The sequence below is a fragment of the Cyprinus carpio genome, chromosome B12 (genome assembly GCF_018340385.1).
Source record: "Cyprinus carpio isolate SPL01 chromosome B12, ASM1834038v1, whole genome shotgun sequence".
Classification (NCBI taxonomy): Eukaryota; Metazoa; Chordata; class Actinopteri; order Cypriniformes; family Cyprinidae; genus Cyprinus; species Cyprinus carpio.
In genome coordinates this window covers 1,269,191-1,278,001 of record NC_056608.1, presented here as the reverse complement: position 1 = coordinate 1,278,001, position 8,811 = coordinate 1,269,191, and positions in this window count along the sequence as shown.

Below are 8,811 nucleotides of genomic sequence, written 5' to 3'. Positions count from 1 at the left end.
AAAACTATTTTATCTGTACATTGTGTATTGTTGTATTGTCTAACAAACAGATGGAAGCTATGAAAAACCCATAGATGCATAGTTACTGTTCTGTTTACCTTCTAGAAATTTTCTAACACCATTTAACTCTAGGTTAAAAAGTCACCTGCTCAGTATAATCACAGATAATCAAGCAGCGGATGCAGTTCTTTATTACACCATTACAGGGCGCTCAAAACCCAAAAAGTTGTTCTCAGTCGCTTTGGTGCATTTCTCGAAACATCCTTAATATTTGCAAAAAAGTATGTGCATTTCTCAAAACAGTTCATACAAACAGCACCACACAATGGATTACCTGCAAAAGCCTGTAACTTACTCAAAATTTTAAGTTCATCTCAGTGCCATCAGAATGAAAAGTCCTTGTGTCATTGTTCACAAACAAGAGAGTCTAAATGTTTTCTGATGTAAACTATGGCAACATTTTGGATGACAGTTACTGTATTGAAGAGTATGCCATATGCTTACAGTATGTATGCCATGTATCCATTTCAAAATTATAAATTTACACATTACTTTATGTGGGATATTGATCAAAAGAGACTGGATAGAATTCCCAGTTACACTTTTACTAGGGGTCTGACCAAAAAAAAACCAAACAAACAAACAAATAAAAAAACTTTTACAATGTCACTGTGATATAGAAAAGGAAAAAGAAATTAAATGAAATAGATGAAAATAAAAAATAATTCCATTGTCAGAATTTGTAACTCTTGTGTTGTCCTCTGTCAATACAGTAGATGCTTTCCAATTGAAGATTCATGAGATTAACCTTTGAGTTATTTCAGAGAAATGGTTTATCTTCTATCATCTACATTCTCTTCATTAGTCAAGATTCACTTGCACGATTCATGCCAATTTTCCGAAAAGTCTAAAAATAATGTGTAAAAATAAATATGCTTTGACAGTTTATACCAACTAGATCAGCCATTTTGCATTTAATGACTTAAACGATGAACTAATGACTAGATGTTTTAGGGGGTAAGACTACTGCACAGAGAGCCACATAATACACTTTGAGCAACATGATATTAGCAACTGATAATGTTGTAAACCACAGAAAAATGTACATAATCAACTGCATGAATGTACCAAAGCAATTGCAACTTGTTCAAAAGAATGAGAAACTGATTTTATGATGTGCACAAGTGACTAGATGATGTGAAGGTTGAACAAGCAGTTTTGAGAAGTTAATTTCTGACCCTTGAAATGCACCAGAGTGACTGAGAAAACTGTAAACAAGAAACAAATAATATGTTAAACATTTTTTTTTTACATCCGTGCTGAGTCACAGTAAACTAACAGTCTCACTAGATAGTGCAGCATTTGCCCTTGAAACAAATGCTTTAGTGTTTGCTGTAGTGTTCTTGACTCCAGAGCAGACAAAATGTCTAATGTTGCAGCAATGATCCTGACCGTCCATCACTTAATTAAACTGAGCTAAAGACATACAAGAGTAAAACACATGTTTTTGGCATTAAGGAAGAATAATGAAGGTAATAGTTATTCTGGGAGGCCTGGGATCTTGAAGACAGGCCTGTGCTCATCTTCTCTTGGCTCTGGTGCAGACGAGCTGTTCCAGGAAGAGGAAGAGGGTTTAATGCATGTAATGAGATCTGCGTCATCAGGATCAATCCTTGGGTTACACACTCTACTGGCTCACAAGCCTTCCGTTTTTTCATGAGTTTTGTTGTTTATTGACTGCTCTACTGTAAACACTTGTTTTCATTAAGAGCTACAGGCCTTTATAAAACATATACACAGGCCTTTACTTAAATGCTGTTCAGCAGTGACAGATTCGTGACAGCAAAGATCTTGTATGAATGGGATGCTATGTATGTGCCTGAAGATAATTTGCATAAATGCAAATTAATGTCTAGTAAGTACTATTATCTTCCTGTGGGGCATAATAATGCAAATGTGTGTGGTTTCACCAGCAAGCATTGCAAAATCCAAAATCACCCGCAATGAGAGGAATCATTCAATGGCTATACACAAAAATAAACAATGCGTAATAAACATCTGTAATAAAATCCAAATGAAAATCTAAAAAGGCAAATGTTTAGGTTTAGAGGTAGAGGATAGTCATGATATAATTTTCTCACTATAAAAAAATAAAATAAAAAATATAGAGGAAAAGTCTCTTCCAACATAGACAAATAGACACGTTCTTACAACCTAATATCAAAGTTATGAACAAACATTCTTCCAGTAACATTAAAAGAATGTTTGTTAAAAGTTATTTAGCAGTTATTAACACTCATATGAGCACATTCTTTAATTTTCATTTTCAACAAAAATGCAACGTCTTACCAACAAGTGCGGAGATTGACGTCAGTCTGACGTTGGGTTCTGACGTCAACCTGATTTTTTCATTTTCAACCAAAATGCACGTCTTACCAACGTCGGAGATTGACGTCAGTCTGACGTTGGGTTCTGACGTCAACCAGATTTTCATTTTCATCCAAAATGCAACGTCTTACCAACGTCGGAGATTGACGTCAGTCTGACGTTTGGTTCTGACGTCAACCAGATTTTCATTTTCAACCAAAATGCAACGTCTTACCAACGTCGGAGATTGACGTCAGTCTGACGTTGGGTTCAGACTGTCGTCAACCCGATTTTCATTTTCAACCAAATTACAACGTCTGTCCAACGTTGTGAACAAATGTCAGTATGACGAAAAACAAAAAACAACCACCAGCATGTATATAAAATATGTTTTTGTTTTTTTTGTTTTCTTGGGTTTGGGGTGTGTATACTCCATTAGTGATCTCCAGCAGCTGTGACATCAGAAAGCGATCAGCCCCCTACTGCAGCGGCGTGACACACGAGTGCTGGACGCGCGCCAACCTCACCTCTACACCCACCACAGCCACTGTTACTATGGCAGCTCTGTGCAGACAAACGCAGGACATCTTCATCCATTCATCCGGTCCTCGTGCTGCTCATACCCACTCCGTGTGTTCACGGTGTCTTCTGCTTTCGTTCCATCAGGCAAAAGTCTGTGCTCTTTAAAGGCTTTGAATGAGTCAAATCCTATTTTTAAAGGGTTAGTTCACCCATATATGAGAACTCTGTCATTAATTACTCACACTCATGCCATTCCAAACCCATAAGATCTTTGTTTATCTTCTGAACACAAATGAAGATATTTTTGATGAGCTTTTTAACCCTTCATAGAGAGCAATGCAACTGAATGTTCCCAAACCCAGAAACGTAATAAGGACGTCGGTAAAATAGTCCAAGTAACATCAATTTTATGAAGCTACAAGAATATTTTTTTGTGCGCAAAGAAAACAAAAATAACATCTTTATTCAACAATTCTTCTTCTCCAAGCTACTGTCTTCTGCCATTATGGAGAGTCTCATGAAGCATGAGTGTGCTGCTGCTATAGAACATGTTTACAAGCAGAGGAATGGTGGAAGTCAGTCACTTGTAGAAGAAGAACTGTTGAATTAATTAATTATTTTTAGTTTAGTTTGCGCGCAAAAAGTATTCTTGTAGCTTCATAAAATTACAGTTGGACCACTGATGTCACATGGACTATTTTAACAATATCCTTACTATGTTTCTGGGTCTGGGAACATTTCAGTTAAATATTGCCGCTATGGAGATTCAGAAAGCTCTCAGATTTCATCAAAAATACCTTAATTTGTGTTCCGCAGAGGAATGAAGTTCTTACGGATTTGGAACGACAGGGGGATTAATGACAGAATTTTAATTTTTGGGTGAACTAACCCTTTAAATGTATAGTTCACCCATAAATGATTATTCTGTCAACATGTATGACTTTATTTCTTTTTAAACACTAAAGGAGTTTTTTTTTCAGCATTTGTAATGCTGTGCTGCATCGTCGCTCTCTTCCATGCCATTACAATGAACAAGAAATGCATTTTCAAGCTTCAAAAATTATGCAAAAGCATCATAAAGATTTAATAAAAGTAGTCTATCTTCTGAAGTTAAATAGCAGCATTGGGTGAGGAAAACACTGAAATGTAACTCATTTATCACTCATCATTTCAGCCCATTGAGCTGGTAGAGGCTGTGAACAAATCATCTGGTCAAAGAACCGAATCAGTTTGCTTCATAAACGAATCATCATGATCAAATGAATTGGACTATGCTACTTCTCTTAGGAATATAATAAGGAAATCAGTCATATGTCTTACCAAATGTCTGTTTTGAACATTCAGTTCTTCAGTCATTGTAACTGCATAGAAATGGTTCATTTATAAGTGTGAGTAAATATTGACTGAATTCTCATTTCTGGGTGATTTATTCTTTTAAGTGGACAAAATTCTATTTATAATTTGTGTCTGTGGAGAATGGATGAAATTATCACTTAGAGATGTTTATCCTTTTATCCTGGCTGTTACACTTACAGATTATATTAGATTAGATTAGAAACCTAATTATCCTCACATTAATGAAAAATGACATTCACTGCTCTGGGAAATGCAGCTGCAGATTCTCCTGGTTCCCTATTATTCCTTGAGCTTCACACCACATGATTTTAAGATGACCATTATTTCCCAGGTCACATACAGTATGTAAGCTAAAAGCATGTGCCGAATTAATCTCACTGCATAGAAGGGTCTCCTCCGAATGATTATTTTATATCTGATCTGTCTCTGACTCTTGACCCAGGACGCGAGGGACTGATGGAAAGCTCACTACTGATTTCATCTGAAGCTTTGAAAGGCCATTGCCACATATTAGAACGTCCCAAAGGTCACTTCAGACATCAGATGGAGGGCATCTCAATGTCAGATACTCCTCCGCCCACAGATGAATCTCTGTTACCTCACTCCTCTTACTGAAATGTTTTTTATTTTTTAAGCCACCGGTTAAAGATAAATTATAATAATCATTACCCAGCCATGGGATGATGCTTTTTTATTTTTATTTATTTATTTATTTATTTATTTATTGAATAACAGTTTAAGATTTTTTAAACTTGAACCTTAAAGAAGCTATGTTTCAGTAGGGGTTTATGGGAGCACTTGTGATGGGTGCTGTTTGCATTGGAAGCATCATCTGATTCAGTGGACACTGGGCTTTCAGTGTATTTTTGTCAAAGAGGTAATTTCACTGTTTAAGTTTCAAGTATGTTTTATTTATATAGCACATTTAAAAACAGCAAGCACGGCTGACCAAAATGCTGAGCAAACAAAGACAAAGAACACATGACAACTCACAGATTCATACCATAAACTCACAATACATTAAAAGCAAAAGAAAAAAAAATAGGTTTTAAGAGATGATTTAAAAACATTTAAAGACTGTGCTGATCTGATATAGGCTGAAAGGAGGTTCCACAGCTTAGGGCCAGCAACCCCAAAGGCTCTATCCCTTCTATGCTTTAACCGTGATCTGGGGATGGAGAGAAGTCTTTGATCACCAGACCTCAGATTTCATGTAGGATTGTATGGATAAAGTTGATCAGATAGATAGCTCGGTGCCAGATTATTTATAGATTTAAAAACATAGAGAAGAATTTTGAACTCAGTTCTAAGATGCACAGGTAACCAATGCAATGATTTCAAAATTGGAGTAACGTGATCAAATTTATGTTGTCCTTTGAGGAAATTAGCAGCGGCGTTTTGTACTAATTGGAGACGAGCGATAGAAGATTTAGTAATGCCAAGATAAAGAGAGTTACAGTAGTCGAAGTGAGATGTAATGAGCGCATGGATAGCAATCTCTAAAGTTTTCACAGAGACAAAAGATTTAATTTTGGAGAAAATGCGTAGCTGAAAAAAAAGGAGCTAATAACCGCATTTATTTGTTTATCAAATTTGACACCTAGGTTCTTAATACAGGAAGAAGTAAAAGGAGCAAGGTAGTCTAGGTCAATACTTCTGCTCCCTGAATTTTCACTGGGGCCGAAGACTATAACCTTGGTTTTTGATTCATTCAGAAATAAAAAAAATTGAGAGAACCACATTTTCACTTCATCCAGGCATGCAAAAAGAGATTCTAGAGCAGCATGTTTATTTCGTTTCAAAGGTAGATAAATTTGGGTATCATCTGCATAGCAGTGAAATGATACATGCTTTCTGAAAACAGAGCCCAAAGGAAGTAAATACAAAGAAAAAAGAATGGATGCAAGAATAGAACCCTGTGGCACTCCACAGGAAAGTTTAGCAGGCAACGAAGAAACATTTCCTAATCTGACAGAGAAACTTCTATTTGTTAAATATGATTTGAACAAGCTAAGAACAGTTCCCTGGATGCCTACAAAATATTCTAGTCGAGATAAAAGAATTTTATGATCAACTGTATCAAAAACCGAGGTTAAGTCTAACAGAATTAGGATAACAGAGTCACCAGAGTCAGTCGCCAACAAAGTATCATTAAGGACCCGTAATAAAGCAGACTCTGTGCAATGCAGAGGCTTAAAACCATACTGGAAAGTTTCAAAAATATGATTTGCACTAAGGAAAGACTGTAGCTGAATAAACACCGTTTTCTCCAGTGCTTTAGTAATAAACGGAAGATTTGAGATAGGTCGAAGATTATTAAAATTACTAGCATCAAGAGAAGGTTTCTTAAGAAGAGGTGTCACAGTAGCTTCTTTGAGGCTATCAGGTATAGTCCCTGAAACTAAACATTTATTCAGAAAAGACACCAAACTAGGTCCAACTGAGTCAAAAATTTGTTTTAAAATACGCAGAGGGAGAACATCATGAGAGCAGAAAGAAGGTTTCAAATGGTCGATAATTTCTTTGAGAGAAGAGAAATTTAGTGGAAGAAACCACTTTTAGGATGAGCACTGCAGAAAAAAAAAAGAAGAAAAAAGAAAAAACCAAACATATTTTGCTAATTGCAGACATCTGTGTTTCTCCGCTCTTGAAAAGCACCGGACCCAGCGGACCTTACTCAGGAATTGTTAAGAACTTACAGATTAAAACAGTGTTAATATTTACTTTTGAGGTATGTGTTATATTTTTACATGTAATACATGTGAAATGTTTTTAAGGTAATGCGGAGCACAGGCCTTATTTTGTGCAAAAATCCCAAGCCATTGGAAATTCTCAAAGGCAGCTCATGTTGAAGTAGCCCTTCTACTATAAATATGAATCAGCACAACTGTTTTCCACTTGTTTCTTGAGCAGCGAATCAGCATATTAGAATGATTTCTGAAGGATCATGTGACACTGAAGACTCGAGTGATGATGCTGAAAATTCAGCTTTGATCACAGGAATAAATTACAATATAAACATATATACAATATAAATCAAAATATATTTACACAGAAAACAGCTATTTTAGATTGTAATAACATTTTACCATTTTTAGTGTATTTTTGATCAAATAAATGCAGCCTTGCTGAACAGAAGAGACTTCTTTCAAAAACATAAAAAAAAAAACTAAATATGGAAAGGTAGTGTATAAACTACATAATTTTAATTTGCATGTCTTTTACACTGCTCTAGTGTACATGTAGATGTAAATAAACACCTAACATGAATGTTTGATTCCATTATCAGTAACTCTAAAGCAACCAAACATGCTTTCTGTACCACAATGTAAATGTAAAAAAAGAGCAGACGGCAAACCAAATGATAGATCTCTCTTTGAATGAGACAGTCAAGCAAAAAAAAAAAAAAAAAAAAAAACAGCTGCTAAAGCTGAATATTAAAGTTCCCAGCCCCCCAATGCATTCATCCTAGTCTCTGCACCAGCAAACCCTCCCCATTAGCGTCCTTGAGACAAGCCGTGGCGTGAATGAAAGCTACGCTTAAATGATGCTCTTTTACACTTGCTGTGTGCGATTTCATCTCCCGTCTCTCTTATCTGTTTCAAGATGTGCCAGTGTGTCATTCTCTAGGACATGCCGGCCTATTAACCCTCATCGAAGGACATCTTTTGTATATTACCTGTCGCACATTATCTGTTAACAGAGCTTTGTTGTGGCTTGTTTTGCGGTTGATTTTGTGTCTGTTATGAAATTACTGTCACTGGAAACATGAGTGGATGATCAGTGTGCACACATTTACATTTGATCAGTTCTTGCTTTTCCTGGGAATAAGGCCCAGGAAATCCAGGCATTTCAAGTGCTGTGATCTACTGTCTGAGCTACAGGAAATCTTTCTGAAAATCAAGAGAGGAATTCTGAAAACTGTTTTTCTCCATAGCCACTGGAGCCCAAAATAACACTGTACTCCACTGACTTCCATTGTATGAACAAAACACATTAAGAGATTTTTCAAAATAAGGTTTGGAACAACACGAGGGTGAGGAAAACGGTGACAGAATGTTGATTTTTAGGGGAACTATCCCTTATAAGTGAACATATCTACCTTCAAATGCTTTTCAGGGCCAAAGGCCTAATGAACACATCAATGGAAAAAGGAAAACATAATCTTGCACAGTTTTTTTTTTTTTTTTCATTTCTGAGGACAAGATGAATGAGCATTAAGTCGTTTTCAGGGCTGATAAAAAGCAGTCTTGACCTTGAGTTGAAGGTCTAGCTGAAGTGAACCTTGAGTTTTATTCCTCGGTCTGTCAGGAAGCAATGGTTTGTTAAAGATTTAAAGGCAATCTTTTGTATGAGAGATCCTGACAAATTCTTTAAAGGACTGAATTATCTTGCAGAATCCTTGTGGAGGATTTTCCACTCTTATGGCTTTGCGACAAGCCTGAGGACAGAAATTGTCCTCTTAGTGTGTGAAGTTTCTTAAACATGAACCTGAGGCCAAAGACAAATCGCTGTGAAGGATCACTGAAAGAGTCGCTGTGAAGGCAGTCTCCTACTTATATAGAA